The sequence below is a fragment of the Hyla sarda genome, chromosome 5 (genome assembly GCF_029499605.1).
Source record: "Hyla sarda isolate aHylSar1 chromosome 5, aHylSar1.hap1, whole genome shotgun sequence".
Classification (NCBI taxonomy): domain Eukaryota; kingdom Metazoa; phylum Chordata; class Amphibia; order Anura; family Hylidae; genus Hyla; species Hyla sarda.
This window is the reverse complement of record NC_079193.1, coordinates 280,527,189-280,553,686: the sequence shown is the minus strand read 5'-3', so window position 1 is coordinate 280,553,686 and position 26,498 is coordinate 280,527,189. Positions and strand designations below refer to the sequence as shown.

The following is a 26,498-nucleotide window of genomic DNA, read 5'->3' as shown; positions in this document are numbered from 1 at the left end:
TATTGTTGAGAGAGAAAAGAATTGCAAATATTTAGGAAAAGTAGCAATGAAGTCGAAGGAGGGGATAGATACTTAGATGAGATCAGATATATAAATAATATGGATACATATATGTTAAATATGTAATAGAGAAATTAGATCAGTGTTTTCCAAACTGTGTGTCGCCAGCTGTGGCAAAACTACAACTCCCAGCGTGCCCGGACAGCCAACGGCTGTCCGGACACGCTGGGAGTTGTAGTTTTGCAGCAGCTGGAGACACACTGTTTGGAAAACACTAAGATAGATATATAGATAAATTGATAATTATGAATAATATACATTAGATATGTAATAGAGAAATTAGATTTCTTTTCTTCATGTATCATTTACTAAAGTTTTCTTTATCAGGTGTCTTACATATTAAGTTGTCATAATTAGAATCTATATTTACAGTGATAGTATATGATATTTACGAGTCAATTAAGTGTTCAGAAGAGCTTGCAATTCAATTATCACATTTTCTCTGTGTATATATGATACTGTTACTGTGTGTTTTTGTGTGTGTGTGTGTGTTCTTTTTTTTTGTTATTTTTTTTTTTTGTTATCCTACTATGTGCATAGTTCTAATTTATTTAGGAATAGGTTTGGAGCAAGCTACTATGTATCTAGAAGAGGATGCAGTTTATATGAACACATTATAGTGTATACTTATAAGCTGAATGGTAGAAAGCAATGCGGGATCATCAGGCAGATAGCATGTTATGATCTTTCTCTGGAGTTTACTGGGAAACTTTGGTGTTGCTGATCAGTTATTATTGCCATTGCCCTGTTTGGAAACCAACATTCCTCCAACTTTTGGCTCTCCAGCTGTGGCAAAACTACAACTCCCATCATGCCCTTGCAAACAGTGGCCGTAGGGGCATGATAGGAGTTGTAGTTATGCCACAGCCGGTGAGCCGCAGTTTGGGAAACACTACTGTTGACAAGTAGTCATTTTCTCTTGTACATATTTGGATGTATAAGATGGATTATTAGTCTTTTTTTGTGTCCGGTGAAGCCGTAGTCACCAAGTTCATGGTCTTTATGTTATATGTGTATATAGTTGGATGTATAGTTGTACTTAAAGGAGAACTGCAGCCTAATACAAGTGTCTGAACACTGGAACCCCCGCGATCTCCGGTATGGGGCCCCGACTCTGCCGCGGCTCTCCCCATGCAGGAGGTGTGTGCATGACGCCGCTGCCGACACACCCCCTCCATGTATCTCTATGGGAGAGGCAAAAAAATCAGGATGAATCCGCAGCACACAAGTCCATTAAAGGTGATAGCAAGTGAAAATGTTATTCCATAACGTGGTGAATATAACTCAGCAGCGACATTTCAACCAGCTCTCCTGGTCTTTTTCAAGCAGTGTTGGTGCATCCCCACCTCTCCCATAAAGCTGTATGGAGGGGGCGTGTCTGTCCTCTTAGTGAGGTTGACGACACAAGCATTAGTCGCACAGAGTCACGGCAGTGCCGGTCCCTGCACCGCGATCAGACGCTTATCCTCTATTCTGCAGATAGGGGATAAAAAGTGTCTATAGGAAGTAGCTGTCATAAAGACCTCAGTGCCAGGGACCAATAAGAGGTCATCATAAGGGGACATGGCAATTCCTACTCACTGTATTCTTCCTTCTACCTTTTTAATGGTATAGCTAACAGTAAAGTTATAGACATAAGTCTTCTGTCAAGTTTTTAGCTATTTAGCACTGAATCCACACCTGCGTCTGGAAAAGGTGGGTACCATTATATTTTCCATGGGCTTTCTCACCAAGCTTCATTGGAATTCTAACAGAAAGAATCAGTACATATGAATCAAAGGGGGTCGGGAAACTAGGAAAGTCTTCTAACAAATCTCAGAGGCAATTAGAATAGGCATCACCTGTATTGGAGAAATGTTTGAACGGCAATAAGACAAGAGCGGAGGATTTTTTATATATTTAGAAGGACATTTTTTATAATGCTTGTATAATAGTTGATTTGTATGGTATGATTACTTTGAAAGGCAATATTATTTTCATTCTCTTCCTGTCTCTCCTGGTTCTGCCAGAAGTCTACTGCCTGAATCCGGCTCTTTCTATGAAGTCGATCTTGTGATTTCCCCATTGCCTGCCACCCTCTGGCATCAGTGCATGACCTTTTGTTCTAACGCCTCCCTTTCTCAGTAACAACTTCCACATGGAAATATCCTACATTATTGGAAAGTGTCTATTATGTTCTACTTCCCATTCACTCTTGCATGCTGCAAATAACACCAATTTCAGCTGCCTGCTAAGAAGGATATATATCTGGTATCCAGCACTCCTCTAAATGGGACCTTGGTATTAAATGGAAAATGAACAGGAGAATAAGAACAGAGAGTTCCATCGCTGTCAGGGCTATGCAGCTATTTATATACTTTGAACAAAATTATATTTTTATTTTCTTTGGGACCAGTTATATTATAAAGGACAATATTATCCCATCTCTGTGATGGAGGCCTGCCTCTATAGAATGGCCACATAGGCCCATCCGAGATGGGTAGATTATACACGACAGCACATATAACCATGGCTAAATTATATAGCTTCATTATTCCTATTTCTCTAGAATGTCTCTTTCTACCAACCAGATGCAGAAAATGTTATATGGTTCCTATGGGATGGGTTGGCAAAGCCAGTGCAGTCCAGTGCAGGGTAAGATGTGAACGCTGCAATGAAGCCTCCCATCTTCTGCTGTCCACTAGGCTCTTTGACTTCTATTGGGAAAAAAATGTATGCAATCCAGGAAGAGAAAGAACAGCAGATAGCAAAAGAGCAACACTAAAGAATGTTTTCCCCTAAAATGCATTTATGCGGTTATGAATTGGTTTGTAGACAAGTCTGCCGCTAATGGTTATCATTACAGTTCTCAGTGGAAGTGTCATCCAGCTGTCCCAGACCTCTGTCTAGTTACGTGATGGATTCGCTGCTGAATTATCACTGAATAACTAAGCAAGTTTACCTTTCAGTAGTTAGGGAAAGCTGGATGGAGCCCCTGTGGGAGAGGTATTGGCTAACATAAGAAATACAGATAAAATGAATTAAAGGGGTATTCCAGGCAAAAACTTTTTTTTATATATCAACTGGCTCTGGAAAGTTAAACAGATTTGTAAATTATTTCTATTAAAAAATCTTAATCCTTCCAATAGTTATTAGCTTCTGAAGTTTTCTGTCTAACTGCTCAATGATGATGTCACGTCCCGGGAGCTGTGTATGATGGGAGAATATCTCCATAGGAACTACACAGCTCCCAGGACGTGAGTGATCAGAGAGCAGTGAGACAGAAAACAGCAACTCAACTTCAGAAGCTAATAACTATTGGAAGGATTAACATTTTTTAATAGAAGTCATTTACAAATCTGTTTAACTTTCCGGAGCCAGTTTATATATATAAAAAAAAGTTTTGGCCTGGAATACCCCTTTAAGTACTTATTTAGATTTTTTTTTTTTTACCTTAAAACTCAACAACGTAAATATTTCAAGGATTTTCATGTAGGCAGTGTTCATATATGGTCAGTGACATGAAACTGATCCAGATGGGACGCCAGATGAAACAAGCTGAATTTGTTAGGCTGGGTTCACATATACAGGCATGGCCGTAAATGTTGGCACCCCTGAAAGAAAATGAAGTATTTCTCACAGAAAAAGGATTGCAGTAACACATGTTTTGCTATACATATGTTTATTCCCTTTGTTTGTATTGGAACTAAACCAAAAAGGGAGGGAAAAAAAAGCAAATTGGACATAATTTCACACCAAACTCCAAAAATGGTCTGGACAAAATTATTGGCACCCTTAAATTAATATTTGGTTGCACAGCCTTTGAAAAAAATCAAGGAAATCAGTCGCTTCCTATAACCATCAATAAGCTTCTTACACCTCTCAGACGGAATGTTGGACCACTCTTCCTTTGCAAACTGCTCCAGGTCTCTCTTATTGGAAGGCGCCTTTGCCCAACAGCAATTTTAAAATCTCTCCACAGTTGTTCAATGGGATTTAGATCTGGATTCATTGCTGGCCACTTCAGAACTCTCCAGCACTTTTTTGCCATCCATTTCTGGGGGCTTTTTGACGTATGTTTGGGGTCATTGTCCTGCCTAAGATCTCGGACGCAAACCCAGCTTTCTGACACTGGGCTGTACAGTGCGACTCAAAATCAGTTGGTAATCTTCAGATTTCATGATGCCTTGCACACATTCAAGGCACCCAGTGCCAGAGGCAGCAAAACAACCCCAAAACATCATTGGACCTCCACCATATTTCACTGTAGGTACCTTGTTCTTCTCTTTTTAGGCCTCATTCTGTTTTCGGTAAACAGTAGAATGATGTGCTTTACCAAAAAGCGTTATCTTGGTCTCATCTGTCCACAAGATGTTTTCCAGAAGGATTTTGGCTTACTCAAGTTCATTTTGGCAAAATGTAGTCTTTCTTCTTTGTAGTCTTTTTTATGTCTCTGTGTCAGCAGTGGGGTCCTCCTGGGTCTCCTGCCATAGCCTTTAATTTCATTTAAATGTCAACAGATAGTTTGTGCTAACACTGATGCTCCCTGAGCCTGCAGGACAGCTTGAATATCTTCGGAACTTGTTTGGGGCTGCTTATCCACCATCCGGACTATCCTGCATTGAGACCTTTCATCAATTTTTCTCTTCCGTCCACGCCCAGGGAGATTAGCTACAGTGCCATGGGTTGCAAACTTCTTGATAATGTTGGAAAACTGTGGACAAAGGCAAATCTAGATCTCTGGAGATGGACTTGTAACCTTGAGATTGTTGATATTTTTCCACAATTTTGGTTCTCAAGTCCTCAGACAGTTCTCTTCTCCTCTTTCTATTGTCCATGCCTAGTGTGGCACACACAGACACACAATGCAAAGACTAAGTGAACTTCTCTCCTTTTTATCTGCTTTCAGGTGTGATTTTTATATTGCCCACACCTGTTACTTGCCCCCAGGTGAGTTTAAAGGTGCATCACATGATTGAAACAATCTTGTTTTTCCACAATTTTGAAAGGGGGACAATCATTTTGTCCAGACCATTTTTGGAGTTTGGTGTGACATTATGTCCAATTTGCTTCCCCCCCCCCCCCCCCCATTTTTTTTGTTTAGTTCCAATACACACAAGGGGAATAAACATGTGTATAGCAAAACATGTGTTACTGCAATCCTTTTCTGTGAGAAATACTTAATTTTCTTGAAAAATTCCAGGGGTGCCAACATTTACGGCACAGTTTCCCTCCGACGTGCACTGTAGGGAAACTGAACTGATCTATTGCACTGATTGTGAATGAACACAAATATTTGCAGGTTGGTCTCCTTATACAACTTATAATGCACCGATAGGATGGGGGACTTTAAAACAAATACTTAATTAGATATCCACTAAAAATGTATAGGACAAAGTGCATACTCAAATAAACAGCCGCCGTCCTAAATCTATGACAGGAGCTTGATACGTTTATATTGCACATGATAGAAAAATATTGCCCTCACACTGTAATTATTTGCTCCTCTGATAATACTGAGCTTTATACAGATGTCACATGTAGTTCACCATAGACTTTGCATGTACTTTATACCCACACTGACGTGATATGATGGTCCTTTGGTGGTGTCCCAAGGGTAATAATGAAAAATAGAATTACACTACAGTCCACTTTAGATATTGATACTCATACACATATCCAAACTGCACATTTTACCTCTCCGTATAAATGCACTATGTCTCCGAATTCTATAAATCAGTTTTGGAGATACCGTATATACTCGAGTATAAGCCGAGTTTTTCAGCACGATTTTTCGTGCTGAAAATGCCCCCCTCGGCTTATACTCGAGTGAACTCTCTGCCTGTCAGTCCCTTCCTCAGTGCGGACCTCCAGATGTTACAAAGCTACAACTCCCAGCATGCCTGGACAGCCATCGGCTGTCCGGGCATGCTGGGAGTTGTAGTTTTGAAACATCTGGAGGTCCGCACGTTGAAGACCACTGCGTGGGCCTTCGTCATCATCCAGACCCCCCTTTAGTTTTCTACTCACCTCCCCTCGGTGGGAAAGAATGGTGAGCTGGTCCGGGCCATCTATGCTGCAGAGACCGTCCGGAGGGGAGGGTTAGTCGTTCTGGGCTGTCCATTTTCACCGGGAAGCCCTCTTCTCTCTCTCTATACATCTATATATATATATATATATATATATATATATATATATACTAAGATATCACATATAAAAGCTAAAAAAAGCAGATGTAGAAGACAGAGTCTTCTTTGGGGTCTTGCACGGTACATACAGTGTACTAGAAAATCCAATGGAGCCGCCATCACCTGTCATCCTGGCACAGGTAAAGAGCAGTATAGGACATATAGTACCGTGCCATACTGTAGAGAGGCGCTACACGGCAGTCAGTTACTGGATTCACTTCCAGCCATTGCCATGTCGTGCAGATACTGTCTGTCTGTGGCATTGCATGCTAAATGGGGTTTCACATTACAATTACTATCATTTTTTTTAATGCCTGAACCTACATCTGCAGTATAGAGTAGTGGTCTTCAAAATGTGGAACTCCAAATATTGCAAAACTACAACGGCTGTCCGGGCATGCTGGGCTTTGTAGTTTTTCAACAGCTGGATGTCCATCATTTGGAGACCTAGGGACTATAGGAGACAAGAGGAACAACATGTGAACTTTATAATCCTTTTTAAAGCATTGTATGTTGAAATATTAGCGATATCATTCGAGAGTATAGAAAAGGCTAACACTGGGGTTGGAGATCAATGGAGAAAGCTATTACTGTGGCTTTAGATCCTGTTTAGTCATGCTCCGTCTCTGCTTAGACCTTAAATGGGTTCCTGGTCTATTGAAGTAGTGGGTGAAGCTGACTTTAAAGTAGTACGGTAGGGTCTGATTCGGTATTGTCGGACTGTACCGGAATGCTTTGTGTTATTAATATGTGACATTATATATTTAGTTAAAATGATATGATTGATGTATCAAGCTTACTATAAACTGAGATAATATCAGATATTCCGTCTAAGAGTATGGCAGTAAGAGGCATCAGCTTAGAAGGCCTCGGTTATTTTCTATGGTTATTACTATTATCATCATCATCATCATTATTTCCCTAAGGTTCTATTATAGTGTGAAAACATTTAGATCTGCAATTGAGAAAATAGTTTCATAAAGGGAAACTTGTATTAATAAAATTGCTGGCTGAGGTGGATAGTCTGCTCAGTGAAATTATTGAGATGTTGAATCCGATATCTCCAAGAATTTATACAGTGGTCCCTCAACATACGATGGTAGTCCGTTCCAAATGGACCATTGTTTATTGAAACCATCGTATGTTGAGGGATGTTGAGGACAGTGGTCTACCACCTGCGGACCTCCAGATGTTGCAAAACTACAACACCCAGCATGGGAGTTGTAGTTTTGCAACATCTGGAGGTCCGCCGGTTGAAGACCTCTGGTATAGGAAGTTGTACTCACCTGTCCCCACCGCTCCGGACCGTCACCGCTGCCCTGGATATCACCCTCCATCGCTGTCGTCGCATCCCCGGGTGTCCCCGACGCTCCGGCAAGGCCTCTGCTTCCCCGGCATCTTCTCTCTCCATCGCCGCTCTCCGTCGCCGCCATCACATCGTTACGCGCACCGCTCCTATTGGATGACGGGACGGCGTGCGCAGCGACATGATGACAATGATGGAGAGGGCCAATGATGGAGGGGATCACAAAAAGGACGCGCCGGAGCCCCGAGGACAGGTAGGAGACCATCACCGGAGCACACGGGGCACCGTAAACGGCTATCCGGTGGCAGCTGAAGCAGTCAGCGCTGCCGGATAGCCGTTTATGCGATGGCCCCGACATACAAAAGCATAGTATGCTGATGATACCTTCAACATGCAATGGCCTCCGAGAGGTAGGTTGGGGGGTCACTGTACTGGAATACAAAATTTAGAGTCTTGCAGCGGACCAGGTCTGTAAACTGGGGCAGGATGAGGGGTAGAAGAAGGTGACCCACTAGGACGGTGTTTCCTAAGTACCCACAACAGGTCATGCTTTCAGGATTTTCTTAGTCTTTCACAGGTGATATAACTGTAGTGATGCCTGATTCACTGACCATAATTATATCACTTGTTAAAGACTAAGGAAATCCAGGAAACATGACCTGTTGGGGTACTTGAGGACCGCGCTTGAGAAACACTGCTCCAGTGCACCATTGGGGAGAAAGGTACATTTAAAGAAGATGTCAAGTGGAAGACAACTTATCCTCTATCCGCAGGATAAGGGGATAAGTGTCTGATTGTGGGAAGTCTGTACCCCCCGTGATCTCCCATATGGGGCTCTGCTTCCAGATAGGACATTTTGCACCCAGGTTGAAACACACCCCCTCCATAATTTTTTTATGGGACAGGTGGATGCATGAAAAAGCTGTGCCTCTGCCTCTCCCATAGAAATGAATGGAGGGGGTGTGTATAGACCCATGCCAGTGCTGGGTGCGACAGTCACATTAGAGGAGCAGAGCCAAGGCCCCATACAGGAGATCGTGGGGGGTTCCAGTGGTTGGACCCCCCATGATCAGACACTTATCCCCTATCCTGAGAATAGGGGATATCTTGTCTTCCACTGGACATCTTTAAGGATTAAAAAAATATCTATCCAATAGGTATTGTGCTTAAATTCAGGATCCAAGGCCTCAGAAGAACCCAACCCTATTGTAAGCTGTATCTATGAGCAAGCTCCCCCAATGCCAATTAGATGGTTAGCCAATCCTGCAAGAGGTTAGGCGACACATTTCTGGGTCTTAAGGAGCAATTTGATATTTCATTCTGTTATAGTTTCCTATATTTTCTATATTAGTTTTTGTTCTAAATGGAGACCAGGATCTAATTCCTACTAGAGCCAATGTCATTGAATGGGGTAATCCAGTTTAGAAATATTTATCAGTGTCAGATTGCGGGGAGTTCAACCGCTTAGAACCTGTGATCTCCTGCACCGTGACCTGGCCCTCCTCGTGCACAGAATGTGGGTCAGCTCACTTTCTCCATACATCTCTATGGGAGAGCGCTGTACTCATGTATCTCCAGCTCTCCCATAGGGATGTATAGGCGACCACTGCTTCGTGCGGTGATTGACATATCTTAGAGTATGGGGGGGGGGCAGGGTGCTGGGCAAGAGATTACAGGGGCTCCCAGTGGTCGGACCTCCTGTGATCAGATACTTATCCACTATCTTTTGGATAGGGCATACATTTTACTGACTTTACTTGACTACTCCTTTAAGTTGACCTATCATTATACATTTTGAAGTGTCGGAAAAAACTGGAGTACCTGGAGCAGAACATTCATATGCAATGCACGTTATGCAGATGCCACATGGTTAGACTTCAATGCAGGCTCAGTGCTGCTAGACAACACTGTTACTACTTTGGATTTCAAAGTGTGTATAATAACATTTGAGAGTAAACAATACATAGTTCTGGGTCTTGGCAGTTGCTGCCTATGGACCTTACAGTCTGCAGGATGTTTTTTTTTTAATGTGTATAGTTGCCTTTAGATGGGTTTCCTGGACCTTTAATATTGACCTCTTTGCTCCCCGTGATTCAGCTCAGTGAAGGTGCTGCCTGTTCAGAAGAATGGGATCAGCTATAGTACCATGCATGGCCATTCATAGTGATGAGTGTCTGTGTAGATAATAAATATGACACGGTGGCTCCTTCACTATCTGATCGGTGGGGACAGACCACCACTGAAGAAGTGTATGGCCTAGAGATAGGCAAATAATAGTCAGGTCCTGGAACCCCCCTGGAACAGTCCTGTAATAAATCGACTATTTACTATATAATGAATGGAAACAATGACAAGAATTGATTCATATATATAGTGTACAGTTTTTCCTTCTTTAAAATGAAGTATATTCTGTGTTTGCTGTGCTGTGTCCACACCTTATAAATATAGTCTTTTGTAAAGTGTGATGTTAAATAGGAATATACTGGGTTCTTTATCTCACAGACCCACATGTTCTGACACACACTTATAACAATGCCGTAACGTAGGGCCAGTAAAATTCGTCTGCTGCAGAACATCTTCTGAGGACCATCTGTCAGTTATCACAGTGTTCTAGAGCACAGACTGACAGGCCGGAGGTTCTGTAAAGCCTGTGACTTCCTATCTGTGAAGACGTGGCATCCCATGGTGACCCTGCTCATTAAAATCTTACCAGCCGGAGAGGCATGACAGTGCTCCCCCACCACCTGCTATACAGGCTGGAGGGAGGCAGGAGAGGGACCAAACCTGAGGCTGGGGGGTGGGGGGAGGGGGTAACTGAATGACAATCAGCTTCAGGGCTGAAGAGTATGAGGAAGGTGGTGAATGGATGAGATACCATGATGGAGATAAGGCTGGAGGCAAAAAAAATAGACCCATAGAGACAAAAAAAGCAGTGGAATGAGTAATAAGTGGATTATTCTGGTGGGAATCTGCCCCCTGATGCCCTATGTAGTAAGGTGTTAATAGCAGGGGAAAAGGTTTTTGTGTTTGACTTCTGAATATATGGAGCAATAAACTTGGTTTATGTACTATTGGTTTATTTACTATGACCATGCTGTTACGCCGAGCGCTCCGGGTCCCCGCTCCTCCCCGGAGCGCTCGCTACACTTCCCTCACTGCAGCGCCCCGGTCGGTTCCACGGACCCGGGGCGCTGCGTTACCACCTCCGGCCGGGATGCGATTCGCGATGCGGGTAGCGCCCGCTCGCGATGCGCACCCCGGCTCCCGTACCTTACTCGCTCCCCGTCAGTTCTGTCCCGGCGCGCGCGGCCCCGCTCCCTAGGGCGCGCGCGCGCCGGGTCTTTGCGATTTAAAGGGCCACTGCACCGCTGATTGGTGCAGTGGTTCCAATTAGTGTTTACACCTGTGCACTTCCCTATATCACCTCACTTCCCCTTCACTCCCTCGCCGGATCTTGTTGCCCTAGTGCCAGTGAAAGCGTTCCTTGTGTGTTCCTTGCCTGTGATTCCTGACCTTCTGCCGTTGCCCCTGACTACGATCCTTGCTGCCTGCCCCGACCTTCTGCTACGTCCGACCTTGCTTCTGTCTACTCCCTTGTACCGCGCCTATCTTCAGCAGCCAGAGAGGTTGAGCCGTTGCTAGGGGATACGACCTGGTCACTACCGCCGCAGCAAGACCATCCCGCTTTGCGGCGGGCTCTGGTGAAAACCAGTAGTGACTTAGAACCGATCCTCTAGCACGGTCCACGCCAATCCCTCTCTGGCACAGAGGATCCACCACCTGCCAGCCGGCATCGCGACAGTAGATCCGGCCATGGATCCCGCTGAAGTTCCTCTGCCAGTTGTCGCTGACCTCACCACGGTGGTCGCCCAGCAGTCACAACAGATTGCGCAACAAGGCCAACAGCTGTCTCAACTGACTGTTATGCTACAACAGTTACTACCACAGCTCCAGCAATCATCTCCTCCGCCAGCTCCTGTACCTCCTCCGCAGCGAGTGGCCGCTTCTGGAATACGACTATCCTTGCCGGATAAATTTGATGGGGACTCTAAGTTTTGCCGTGGCTTTCTTTCCCAATGTTCATTACACTTGGAGATGATGTCGGACCAGTTCCCCACTGAAAGGTCTAAGGTGGCTTTCGTAGTCAGCCTGCTGTCTGGAAAAGCCCTGGCTTGGGCCACACCGCTCTGGGACCGCAATGACCCCGTCACTGCCTCTGTACACTCCTTCTTCTCGGAAATTCGAAGTGTCTTTGAGGAACCTGCCCGAGCCTCTTCTGCTGAGACTGCCCTGTTGAACCTGGTCCAGGGTAATTCTTCCGTTGGCGAGTATGCCGTACAGTTCCGTACCCTTGCTTCAGAATTATCCTGGAATAATGAGGCACTCTGCGCGACCTTTAAAAAAGGCCTATCCAGCAACATTAAAGATGTTCTGGCCGCACGAGAAATCCCTGCTAACCTACATGAACTCATCCATCTTGCCACTCGCATTGACATGCGTTTTTCCGAACGGCGTCAGGAGCTCCGCCAGGATATGGACTCTGTTCGCACGAGGCGTTTCTTCTCCCCGGCTCCTCTCTCCTCTGGTCCCCTGCAACCTGTTCCTGTGCCTCCCGCCGTGGAGGCTATGCAGGTCGACCGGTCTCGCCTGACACCCCAAGAGAGGACACGACGCCGCATGGAGAATCTCTGCCTGTACTGTGCTAGTACCGAACACTTCCTGAAGGATTGTCCTATCCGTCCTCCCCGCCTGGAAAGACGTCCGCTGACTCCGCACAAAAGTGAGACAGTCCTTGATGTCTACTCTGCTTCTCCACGTCTTACTGTACCTGTGCGGATGTCTGCCTCTGCCTTCTCCTTCTCTGCTGTGGCCTTCTTGGACTCTGGATCTGCAGGAAATTTTATCTTAGCCTCTCTCGTCAACAGGTTCAACATCCCGGTGACCAGTCTCGCCAGACCCCTCTACATCAATTGTGTAAACAATGAAAGATTGGACTGTACTATACGTTTCCGCACGGAGCCCCTTCTAATGTGCATCGGATCTCATCACGAGAGGATTGAACTGTTGGTCCTCCCCAATTGCACTTCTGAAATCCTTCTTGGACTTCCCTGGCTTCAACTCCATTCCCCAATCCTGGATTGGTCCACTGGGGAGATCAAGAGTTGGGGGCCCTCTTGTTCCAAGGACTGCTTAAAACCGGTTCCCAGTAAACCTTGCCGTGTCCCTGTGCTTCCTCATGTAACCGGTCTCCCTAAGGCCTATATGGACTTTGCGGACGTTTTTTGCAAAAAACAAGCTGAGACTCTACCTCCTCACAGGCCTTATGATTGTCCCATTGACCTCCTCCCGGGCACTACTCCACCCCGGGGCAGAATCTATCCTCTGTCCGTCCCAGAGACTCTTGCCATGTCTGAATACGTCCAAGAAAATTTAAAAAAGGGCTTTATCCGTAAATCCTCCTCTCCTGCCGGAGCCGGATTTTTCTTTGTGTCCAAAAAAGATGGCTCTCTACGTCCTTGCATTGACTACCGCGGTCTTAATAAAATCACGGTTAAGAACCGCTACCCCCTACCCCTCATCTCTGAACTCTTTGATCGTCTCCAAGGTGCCCATATTTTTACCAAACTGGACTTAAGAGGTGCTTATAATCTCATCCGCATCAGAGAGGGGGATGAATGGAAAACGGCATTTAACACCAGAGATGGACACTTTGAGTATCTGGTCATGCCCTTTGGTCTATGCAACGCCCCTGCCGTCTTCCAAGACTTTGTTAATGAAATTTTTCGTGATCTCCTATACTCCTGTGTTGTTGTATATCTGGACGATATCCTGATTTTTTCTGCCAATCTTGAAGAACACCGCCAGCATGTCCGTATGGTTCTTCAGAGACTTCGTGATAATCAACTCTATGCCAAAATAGAGAAATGTCTGTTTGAATGCCAATCTCTTCCTTTTCTAGGATACTTGGTCTCTGGCCAGGGACTACAAATGGACCCAGATAAACTCTCTGCCGTCTTAGATTGGCCACGCCCCTCCGGACTCCGTGCCATCCAACGTTTTTTGGGGTTCGCCAATTATTACAGGCAATTTATTCCACATTTTTCTACCATTGTGGCTCCTATTGTGGCTTTAACAAAAAAAAATGCCGATCCCAAGTCTTGGCCTCCTCAAGCGGAAGACGCCTTTAAACGACTCAAGTCTGCCTTTTCTTCGGCTCCCGTGCTCTCCAGACCTGACCCATCTAAACCCTTCCTATTGGAGGTTGATGCCTCCTCAGTGGGAGCTGGAGCTGTCCTTCTACAAAAAAACTCTTCCGGGCATGCTGTTACTTGTGGTTTTTTTTCCAGGACCTTCTCTCCGGCGGAGAGGAACTACTCCATCGGGGATCGAGAGCTTCTAGCCATTAAATTAGCACTTGAGGAATGGAGGCATCTGCTGGAGGGATCAAGATTTCCAGTTATTATTTACACCGATCACAAGAACCTCTCCTACCTCCAGTCTGCCCAACGGCTGAATCCTCGTCAGGCCAGGTGGTCTCTGTTCTTTGCCCGATTTAATTTTGAAATTCACTTTCGGCCTGCTGATAAGAACATTAGGGCCGATGCTCTCTCTCGTTCCTCAGATGCCTCTGAAATTGAACTCTCTCCTCAACACATCATTCCTCCTGACTGCCTGATTTCCACTTCTCCAGCCTCCATCAGGCAAACTCCTCCAGGAAAGACCTTTGTTTCTCCACGCCAACGCCTTGGGATCCTCAAATGGGGTCACTCCTCCCATCTCGCAGGTCATGCGGGCATCAAGAAATCTGTGCAACTCATCTCTCGCTTCTATTGGTGGCCGACTCTAGAGACTGATGTGGTGGACTTTGTGCGAGCCTGCACTATCTGTGCCCGGGATAAGACTCCTCGCCAGAAGCCCGCTGGTTTTCTTCATCCTCTACCTGTCCCCGAACAACCTTGGTCTCTGATTGGTATGGATTTTATTACTGACTTACCCCCATCCCATGGCAACACTGTTATTTGGGTGGTCGTTGATCGATTCTCCAAAATGGCACATTTCATCCCTCTTCCTGGTCTTCCTTCAGCGCCTCAGTTGGCTAAACAATTTTTTGTACACATTTTTCGTCTTCACGGGTTGCCTACACAGATCGTCTCGGATAGAGGCGTCCAATTTGTGTCTAAATTCTGGAGGGCTCTCTGTAAACAACTCAAGATTAAATTAAATTTTTCTTCTGCATACCATCCTCAATCCAATGGACAAGTAGAGAGAATTAACCAGATCTTGGGTGACTATTTACGACATTTTGTTTCCTCCCGCCAGGATGACTGGGCAGATCTTCTACCTTGGGCCGAATTCTCGTATAATTTCAGAATCTCTGAATCTTCCTCCAAATCTCCGTTTTTCGTGGTGTACGGCCGTCACCCTCTTCCCCCCCTCCCTACCCCCTTGCCCTCTGGTCTGCCCGCTGTGGATGAAATTTCTCGTGATCTTTCCACCATATGGAAAGAGACCCAAAATTCTCTCTTACAGGCTTCTTCTCGCATGAAGAGATTCGCAGATAAGAAAAGAAGAGCTCCTCCCATTTTTTCCCCTGGAGACAAGGTATGGCTCTCCGCTAAATATGTCCGTTTCCGTGTCCCGAGCTATAAGTTGGGACCACGCTATCTTGGTCCTTTTAAAGTTTTGTGTCAAATTAATCCTGTCTCTTACAAACTTCTTCTTCCTCCTTCTCTTCGTATCCCTAATGCCTTTCACGTCTCTCTTCTTAAACCTCTCATCCTCAACCGTTTTTCTCCTAAATCTGTTCCTCCCACTCCTGTTTCCGGCTCCTCGGACATCTTCTCTGTCAAAGAGATTTTGGCCTCTAAAAAGGTCAGGGGAAGAACTTTTTTTTTAGTGGATTGGGAGGGTTGTGGTCCAGAAGAGAGGTCCTGGGAACCTGAGGACAATATCCTGGACAAAAGTCTGATCCTCAGGTTCTCAGGCCCCAAGAAGAGGGGGAGACCCAAGGGGGGGGGGTACTGTTACGCCGAGCGCTCCGGGTCCCCGCTCCTCCCCGGAGCGCTCGCTACACTTCCCTCACTGCAGCGCCCCGGTCGGTTCCACGGACCCGGGGCGCTGCGTTACCACCTCCGGCCGGGATGCGATTCGCGATGCGGGTAGCGCCCGCTCGCGATGCGCACCCCGGCTCCCGTACCTTACTCGCTCCCCGTCAGTTCTGTCCCGGCGCGCGCGGCCCCGCTCCCTAGGGCGCGCGCGCGCCGGGTCTTTGCGATTTAAAGGGCCACTGCACCGCTGATTGGTGCAGTGGTTCCAATTAGTGTTTACACCTGTGCACTTCCCTATATCACCTCACTTCCCCTTCACTCCCTCGCCGGATCTTGTTGCCCTAGTGCCAGTGAAAGCGTTCCTTGTGTGTTCCTTGCCTGTGATTCCTGACCTTCTGCCGTTGCCCCTGACTACGATCCTTGCTGCCTGCCCCGACCTTCTGCTACGTCCGACCTTGCTTCTGTCTACTCCCTTGTACCGCGCCTATCTTCAGCAGCCAGAGAGGTTGAGCCGTTGCTAGGGGATACGACCTGGTCACTACCGCCGCAGCAAGACCATCCCGCTTTGCGGCGGGCTCTGGTGAAAACCAGTAGTGACTTAGAACCGATCCTCTAGCACGGTCCACGCCAATCCCTCTCTGGCACAGAGGATCCACCACCTGCCAGCCGGCATCGTGACACATGCTATCTCCAATAAACTACCGTATCTAGATTTGGAGGCGATTACGTTATTGATCACTTTTTAGATATTGCTTTCTAGTTCAGGCTAAACACCATGAGGGAAATTATTGTTGTTTTACTCAGTTGTACAAAAAGTTTCACCTTTTTATTGAAAATGGGACGGAGCTTGGCATATAAGGAGCTGGCTTAGATTTCATTGTGCAGCAGGGCTTGTAAACCTTATTCAACAAATACGAAATATTCATATTGGGGAAGAAAAGGGCACACTCCAAATATATATATATATATATATATATATATATATATATATATTTATGTATATAATATTTTTAAAAACTAAAAATTGTATGTGAAAATTCATGCTTTTATTATATTGATGGAAGTTCTCACATTTCCTCTGCTTTGCATGTAACATCTAAATGAAAGACCCGAGTAATTGATAACTGGTACTCTAGAACCAGACTGACGCAGGTATCCCTTGGTGAATAATAACAGAATATGTATCAAAAGAGAAAATCACCAATAAGGCCTATATACTCAAGATATATTTTTACTAGAATATAAAATATACAAAGTGTTGACTAACAAAAGGAGGTGGGGGGGGGGGGGTGAGGATACAGGTGAGTGCCACCACTGAAGACCCTACCTATCTAGATAGGCTCCTAAACTAAGTGTGGATAGGGGCAGGGAACAAAAGGACAATACAATACCATATATACAGATAAATTGACCTCTCTTGCCGAAGACAAGAGAGGTCAACTTATCTGTATATATGGTATTGTATTGTCCTTTTGTTTCCTGCCCCTATCCACACTAGTGTTGCTCGCGCATATTCACAAAGTGAATTTTATTCGCGAATATCGAATATTCGCGAATATAGCACTATATATTCGTAATTACGAATATTCGTTTTATTTTTTATTTTTTTTTCACAGTACACATCACAGTGATCATCCCTCTCTGCTTCCAACTTGTGTGGTGTAAAGAAGGCTCTAATACTACTGTGTGAGACTGGCGTGCGAATTTTCGCATATGCGAAAATTTGCATTTGCTAATTTTCGTATATGCGAATTTTCGTTTATGCTAATTTTTATTTATGCAAATTTTCGTATATGTAAATTTTTGCATACGCGAATTTTCGCGTATGCGAAAATAAAATGAGGATATTACGAATATGAGAATATTCCCGAATATATGACGAATATTCGCCCATATATTTGCGAATATTCGCGAATTCGAATATGGCCTATGCTGCTCAACACTAATCCACACTTAGTTTAGGAGCCTATCTAGATAGGTAGGGTCTTCAGTGTAGGCACTCACCTGTATCCTCACCCCACTCATTTTGTTAGTCAATACTTTGTATATTTTAAATTCTAGTAAAAATATATCTTGAGTATATAGGCCTTATTGGTGATTTTCTCTTTTGATACATATTGCATGTAACATCTGTAAGATCTATTATATAGCTATGAATAATCCCTCAGATGACCACTACACAGATACCCTCAATGTAGTTTACGCAGCCCCGTGCTGGTGTACGCTGGGCTGTTATAAGCCTCGCAGTACAGAAAGAAGCCATAGTACTCTGCAGCTTTTCTTGAATACATTACTTTTTTTTTTCTCAGCCTTTCATACTTGACATATAAGAAAACTCTTCTGTTCTCTTTGTGTTGTATGCAGAGAAATGTTTTCTGTTATGCACCAGGGTAAAAAATACCCTTCTGACTATAGTTAATACACATCACCAAAAAAGCACAGAAAATGTAAAAAGAAAAAAGTGTGCAGTTTTCTCTTTTGAAAGCAATGGTGGGAATGGGACCATTAAGTGATGGGATAGGGCAAGGCAGGTTTCTTAAAATTCAGTATTTACCGTAAATCATTTTCCATTATGTTACATGCCACATTGGGTTGCTTCACTGTCTTTCACCATTCTGTGGCCTTGCCTACATGTATCATAATTATTAGGGGGCATCAATTGTCTCCTGTGTTGTAAACTGTAGGCAGCATTTCAATAAATTGACACAAATGAAACATACACGTATTTAATGATTTATTTATCTATCTATATTTTGCTTTAGTGAAGTGCAATTCTTATGACCCTCTTGATAAATATGCCCACTGTACGAAGGGCCTTAGGGTTAGAAATCTACTAAATACAATAAAAAAGCTCAGTTATCTCCATTTTCAACAGAATACTAGAGTAACATGTGATTTTAGTTACACATGGCTTCCACAGCAGATTGTCTTCAATTACATCAGTGTGACCCTTTCATGCTACTAACAAGATCATTGGACTCTTTTGCTCCTTCTTCTGGCTGTACTGTACATCATTATTCTTCTTAAACATATAGAACATAAACCTAACATATACACACAATATTGTCTCCAGCAGTGACTTGCGACTTGTCATTCTCCAGCTATTGTGAAAGTACAACTCCCAGCAATGCAGCTGTCAGAGAATGTTGGAGTTGTAGTATCTTAGCAGGAAAGACATATGATTTAAACTATTGTTTCATACCAGCCAAAAGAAAGTGTGTTCTCAAAGCCAATGCTTATGGAAAAATTACTTGCTAGGGCCTTGTTACAGATTACAGAGACATAGGCACCACATATACCACTGTAAAGTGTCTTTGTAAGGTAATGTAGGCAATGCAGCACTCTCGGAATGTAAGGGCAACATGGATATTGGCTCAAGCACTGAGGGTGAGGAACCATCAACTCCTATGTCTAATATATGCAAGTCTGCAGCCAAGGACAAAAAAGATAAAGTGAAGTCTGAAAGGAAGCAGCTGTTGCTGGGTGTTTCACTGTGGAGCTTAAGGAAAATGGTTTTGTGAGATGTCTCCCTGGTGCTACTACTAGAAGAGATAGAAGCAAGCAAAGCAGGAAGGGGACATGGATGTTCTTGTCCATCTAGGGACAAATGACCTGGCTTGTAATGAAATTTCAGAGGTGAAGGAATCTTTTATCACACTTGGTAATGATGTACAGGAATTTGCACCCACTGTTTCATTGTCTGAAGTTCTGCCTGTGCATAACGTTCAGAATGATAGGCAGAGGTGCATTAAGGAGTTCAACTTATGGCTTAGTAAATGGTATCAAGAGCAAGGATTTGGCTTTGTGTCTCATGACAGCTCTACTTGGAATAGAAAGGAACTGTACAAAAAAGATGGTTTGCATCTTTCTCTCAAAGGAACAAGTGAACAATTCCAAGAATTTGCAAAGGAGTATCTAAACTAGGAAGGGGGGGAAGAGTGAAAATCCATGAGTCCAATTGCCCCCCCCCCCCCCACCGAAACAATGCCAGAACATGTCAGTAGCACAGAGGTTAAGAAATGACAGGTTTAGAGTCCTGTCTACAAATGCTGGCAGTTTAGGGAATAAAATCAATGAGCTTGGGTCAATAATTGCATCTGAGAATGTAGATTTAAAGGCTGTTACTGAGACATGGTTTAATGAAAGTAATGACTGGGACATAACCATACCAGAGTACTCTTTATGCAGAAGAGACAGAGAAGACAAGAAAGGAGGAGTGGCCCTGTATGTGAAAGATAGCATAAAATATAACCTAATACAAGTTAGTGAGGCCAACATAGAGTCAGTTTAGGTTACGTTGCAGTTTGGTAATCATGCAGTAACTTGTGTAGGTGTGATATATAGACAACCTGGCCAAGTTAAAGAGTTAGATGATCTACTAGTTGAGGAAATAGCTAAAATGACAATGAAAGGAGAAGTTATCATTATGGGAGACTTAAATCTTCCGGATATAAACTGGAAAACCAAAATATATAGTTCTGCCAGGAGTACAGATATTCTAAATTCCCTACTGGCATTATCTGTACAACAAGTGGTTGTGAAGCCAACCCGGAAGGAGGCCATTTTGGATTTGGTATTCATAAATGGGGATTTGGTATATGATGTTATTGTAGGTGAAAGCTTGGGATTCACCAGTCAGTGTGGTTTAATATAAGAACGGTGAAGGAGGCACACCACACAAAAACAAAAGTTTTAGATTTTAGTAAAACAGACATTTCAAAAATGAGATTCATAAATGAGTCATAAATTAGTCCATAAATGAGTCATAAATGAGTACTTATCAGACTGGAACGGATTACATGGAGTCCAGGAGAAATAGGACAACTTAAAAGATGCATTATTGAAGGCAACAGAAAAATGCATTAGACTTGTCAGTAAAAGCAGAAAAAGGAAGAGACCACTGTGGTACTCAGCAGAAGTGGTCAAAATCATAAAAAAAAAAAAAAAAAGCTAGCATTTAGTATTTATAAAAAAAAAAAAAAACAGAGCAATGAAGATAGGGAAATCAACAAGATTAGGCAGAAAGAGGCCAAGCAAGTTATAAGAACTTCTAAAGTGCAGGCAGAAGAAAAACTAGCTCATTCTGAAAAAAAGAGGGTATAAGACATTCTTCAGATATACAAATGAAAAAAGTAAATTAAAACAAGGAATAACTGAATTAAAAACAAAGGAAGGAAGGTATGTAGAAGAGAATAAAGGGCTAGCCGACTGCTAGACAAAAAACAACATGTATTTACTTCATGGAGATCATGTCAAACAAATCTTATTGATTTAATTGACTGGGTGACTAAAATAATAGATGGTGGAGGGGCAGTAGATATCACATATCTAGATTTGAGTAAGGCTTTTGACACTATCCCACATAGAAAACTTATCAATAAACTACAGTCATTGAGCTTGGACTCCCATATTGTTGAGTGGGTTAGGCAGTGGCTGAGTGACAGACAACAGAGGGTTGTAGTCAATGGAGAATATTCAGAGCAAGGTCTTGTCACCAGTGGGGTACCTCAGGGATCTTGTCACGATTCGGCTGACTGGAGGTGGATCCTCTGTGCCAGAGAGGGATTGGCTTGGACCGGTTCTAAGTTGCTACTGGTTTTCACCAGAGCCCGCCGCAAAGCGGGATGGTGTTGCAGCGGCGGTAGCAACCAGGTCGTATCCACCGGCAATGGCTCAACCTCTCTGACTGCTGAGATAAGCGCGGTACAAGGGATTAGACAAAAGCAAGGTCGGACGTAGCAGAAGGTCAGGGCAGGCAGCAAGGATCGGCAAGGCTAGGAACACACAAGGAAACGCTTTCACTGGCACAATGGCAACAAGATCCGGCAAGGAAGTGCAGGGGAAGTGAGGTAATATAGCCAGGGAGCAGGTGGAAGCTAATTAGCCCTTTAAATCTTAGAGAGCTGGCGCGCGCGCGCCCTAAGGAGCGGAGCCGCGTGCGCCAGGACAGGACAGCTGGGGGCCAGGACAGGTGAGTGACTTGGGATGCGATTCGCGAGCGGGCGCGTCACGCTATGCAAATCACATCCCCGACGGCAGTGTCAGTGCAGCGCTCCCGGTCATCGGGTCTGAGGAGTAGACAAAAGCAAGGTCGGACGTAGCAGAAGGTCAGGGCAGGCAGCAAGGATCGTAGTCAGGGGCAATGGCAGGAGGTCTGGAACACAAGCTAGGAACACACAAGGAAACGCTTTCACTGGCACAATGGCAACAAGATCCGGCAAGGAAGTGCAGGGGAAGTGAGGTAATATAGCCAGGGAGCAGGTGGAAGCTAATTAGACTGATTGGGCCAGGCACCAATCATTGGTGCACTGGCCCTTTAAATCTTAGAGAGCTGGCGCGCGCGTGCCCTAAGGAGCGGAGCCGCGCGCGCCAGGACATGACAGCCGGGGGCCGGGACAGGTGAGTGACTTGGGATGCGATTCGCGAGCGGGCGCATCCCGCTATGCGAATTGCATCCCCGCCGGCAGTGTCAGTGCAGCGCTCCCAGTCAGCTGGTCTGACCGGGGCGCTGCAGAGAGAGGAACGCCGCGAGCGCTCCGGGGAGGAGCAGGGACCCGGAGCGCTCGGCGTAACAGTACCCCCCCCCTTAGGTCTCCCCCTTTTTTGCTTCACGTGGAACGAGGACACTGGGAGCGGTTGTAGGGTTTCCTCATCAAAGGCAGGCAGTTCAGAAGGAGTGGGAATGGGGAGGGAGGGCAGAGGGTGAAGCTTGGCACGGGGCAGAGTGTTACCAGGACGGGGGCTATGAGGAGGCAAAGCATAGTCCTGATAGGCTTTGGGGAGACCAGGTGTAGGAGGAGGCACTGAGGCTTGCCTGACGGGACTGGGAGCAGACGTGAGGCATTTCTTGTGGCAAGCAGGGCCCCAATTCTTGATCTCCCCGGTGGTCCAGTCAAGGGTGGGAGAATGATGCTGGAGCCATGGCAGACCGAGGAGGACTTCAGAGGTGCAGTTGGGAAGGACGAACAATTCAATCTTTTCGTGATGGGGTCCAATGCACATTAAGAGGGGTTCTGTGCGGTAACGCACAGTACAGTCCAACTTCACTCCGTTGACCGAAGAAATGTAGAGCGGCTTGACGAGACGGGTCACCGGGATGCAGAACTTATTCACCAAAGAGTCCAGAATAAAATTTCCAGAAGCACCAGAGTCCAAGCAGGCCACGGCTGAGAAGGAGTTGGCAGAAGGAGAAATCCGCACGGGCACGGTGAGACGTGGAGAAGCAGACTTCGTACCAAGGGACGCCACACCCACGTGAGCTGGGTGCGTGCGTGCGTTTCCTAGACGTGGAGGACGAATAGGGCAATCCACCAAGAAATGTTCGGTAATATAGCAGTACAGACAAAGATTTTTTTCCCTACGGCGAGTCCTCTCTTCATGGGTCAGGCGAGACCAATCCACTTACATAGCCTCCTCGGCGGGAGGCAAAGGGGTAGATTGCAAAGGATACTGTGGGAGAGGTGCCCAGAGATCAAGGTCTTTTTCCTGGCAGAGCTCCTGGTGTTTTTCAGAAAACCGCATGTCAATGCGGGTGGCCAAATGGATAAGTTCTTGCAGGTTGGCAGGAATCTCTCGTGCGGCCAGCACATCCTTGATGTTACTGGATAGGTCTTTTTTAAAGGTCGCGCAGAGAGCCTCGTTATTCCAAGATAATTCGGAAGCGAGAGTACGAAATCGAATGGCGTACTCGCCTACTGAAGAATTACCCTGGACCAGGTTCAGCAGGGCAGTCTCGGCAGAAGAAGCTCGGGCTGGTTCCTCGAAGACACTACGGACTTCAGCGAAGAAGGACTGGACTGTAGCTGTGGCAGGATCATTGCGGTCCCAGAGCGGTGTGGCTCAAGACAAAGCCTTTCCAGATAGAAGACTCACTATGAACGCCACCTTAGACCGTTCTGTAGGAAATTGGTCCGACAACATCTCCATATGCAGGGAACATTGAGACAAAAAGCCACGGCAGAGTCGGGAGTCCCCATCAAATTTGTCCGTCAGGGACAATCGGAGGCTAGGAGCGGCCACTCGCTGCGGAGGAGGTGCAGGAGCTGGCGGAGGAGATGGTTGCTGCCGTAGCAGTGGCAGAAGTTGCTGTAACGTGGCGGTCAACTGCAACAGCTGCTGTCCTTGTTGGGCAATTTGCTGCGATTGCTGGGCGACCACCGTGGTAAGGTCAGCGAGACTTGGCAGCGGCACCTCAGCGGGATCCATGGCCGGATCTACTGTCACGATTCGGCTGGCCGAGGTGGATCCTCTGTGCCAGAGAGGGATTGGCGTGGACCGTGTCGGTGGACCGGTTCTAAGTTGCTACTGGTTTTCACCAGAGCCCGCCGCAAAGCGGGATGGTCTTGCAGCGGCAGTAGCAACCAGGTCGTATCCACCGGCAACGGCTCAACCTCTCTGACTGCTGAGATAAGCGCGGTACAAGGGAGTTGACAAAAGCAAGGTCGGACGTAGCAGAAGGTCAGGGCAGGCAGCAAGGATCGTAGTCAGGGGCAACAGCAGGAGGACTGTAACACAGGCTAGGAACACACAAGGAAACGCTTTCACTGGCACAATGGCAACAAGATCCGGCAAGGAAGTGCAGGGGAAGTGAGGTAATATAGCCAGGGAGCAGGTGGAAGCTAATAAGACTGATTGGGCCAGGCACCAATCATTGGTGCACTGGCCCTTTAAATCTTAGAGAGCTGGCGCGCGCGTGCCCTAAGGAGCAGAGCCGCGCGCGCCAGGACATGACAGCCGGGGGCCGGGACAGGTGAGTGACTTGGGATGCGATTCGCGAGCGGGCGCGTCCCGCTATGCGAATCGCATCCCCGCCGGCAGTGTCAGTGCAGCGCTCCCGGTCTGCAGGGAGAGGAACGCTGCGAGCGCTCCGGGGAGGAGCAGGGAACCGGAGCGCTCGGCGTAACAGATCTGTACTGGGACCAATTTTGTTTAATATCTTCATTAGTGATATTGCAAAAGGTCTTGATGGTAAGGTATGACTTTTTCTGATGACACAAAAATATGTAACAGGGTTGATGTTCCTGGAGGGATCCGCCAAATGGAAAGGATTTAGGAAAACTAGAAGAATGGTCAAAACTCTGTCAACTGAAATTTAATGGGGATAAATGCAAGATTATGCACCTGGGGAATAAAACCCTCAGGCAGAATATAGATTATTTGACACAGCCCTGACCTCAGTATCTGAGGAAAGGGATTTAGGAGTAATTATTTCAGAAGACTTAAAGGTAGGAAGACAATGTAATAAAGCAGCAGGAAATACTAGCAGAATGCCTGGATGTATAGGGAGAGGTATAAGAAGTAGAAAGAGAGAAGTGCTCATGCCGCTGTACAGAGCACTGGTGAGACCTCACATAGAGTATTGTGCGCAGTACTGGAGGCCGGATCTCCAGAAGGATATAGATACTCTAGAGTAGTGGTTCTCAACTTTTTTTGCCTGAGTACTCCTTGACAGCCCATTCCCAAAAAATTGTACACCCATATTGGAGACATTTTGTAATGATTATAGTATAATTCTAATGCTTTACTTTTCCTCTGTAACAGGCCCCCTGTTCCTCTCCCTATCTCCCTAGTCCCCCGATTTACAGGTGACGTCTTCTTTAACCGCAGTTGTTTATTTTTCTTTTCTTTACTATCTGGCCTAGACAGCCATTAAGATTTCTCCCATACAAGACAGAACCAGCCAAACAAACATTTTGGCCTCCTTTCTGCAGTACAATACACACCTATTTACAAACTCCCTATGTTTATTGCCACACACAGTAATAGTACCTGCTTTTCATCCCTATAAAGTTGTTAGCCCCCCCCCCCTCTGTGCTCAAAATATAGCTGTAGGCCCCCAAACTGCCGTCATATATAGTTGTACGTCACCGTACTGTGCCGCTTTGGAGCTCTCCACTCCTCCTCTGGTCTGGGGACCTATTGCTATGGCTCATAGCAGTAGGTCCCTGGTCTTTAGGGGCAGTGGAGTGACAAAGCTAATGGTAGTTCCTGCCCAGAGCAGCACAGTGCAAACGCTTCCCCTTTGCTGTCCTCCTTCTCCGCTCCTCGGTGCAGTGACGTCAGCCTACCATTCCTTTCCAAGTGGTCCAGACCAGTAACCAGTGGCTGTGGCTGCCAGTACAGATTTTTTTCAAGTACCCCCTGGAGAACTGCTAAGTACCCCTGGGGGTACTTGTACCCCAGGTACAGAACCACTGCTGTAGAGAGAGTTCAGTGAAGAGCTACTAAACTAGTACATGGATTGCAGGATAAAACTTACCAGGAAAGGTTAAAGGACCTTAACATGTATAGCTTGGAAGAAAGAAGAGAATGACGGGATATGATAGAGACTTTTAAATACATAAAGGGAAGCAGAGCATATTTAAAAGAAGAAAAACTACTACAAGAGGACATTGTTTTAAATTAGGGAGGCAAAGGTTTAAAAGTAATATCAGGAAGTATTACTTTACTGAGAGTAGTGGATGCATGGAATAGCCTTCCTGCAGAAGTGGTAACTGCAAATACAGCGAAGGAGTTTAAGCATGCATGGGATAGGCATAAGGCTATCCTTCATATAAGATAGGGCCAGGGACTATTCATAGTATTCAGATTATTGGGCAGACTAGATGGGCCAAATGGTTCTTATCTGCCGATACATTCTATGTTTCTATGCTTCATGGGGGGGAATACCTCCTTAATATACAACCTCTGACAAGAAATTATGGAATTACTACACTTAGATATATGTGTATATGTTTAACCAGATTTTTTTTTTTTTTTTTAAAGGAGTTGTATGATCTGCCTGACATTGCAGCTCAGAAGCAGGAACGCTTGTTGTTTGTCTCACCAGTACTGCAATTCCCAATGGATGGGTTCAGATCTGTAGGTTTGTGCTAGGTCTGTCCAGAAGCCTACCTATGTCACAGTATGTAACTGTGG

At 45.5% G+C, this 26,498-nt stretch overlaps 1 protein-coding gene across 3 annotated transcripts in view; it reads left to right on the top strand.

Annotated features, from left to right (window-relative positions):
* Nucleotides 1–26,498, top strand: part of NOL4 (nucleolar protein 4) — a 336,038-nt gene that overhangs the window by 2,439 nt on the left and 307,101 nt on the right. The gene's annotated exons all lie outside the window — the stretch shown is intronic.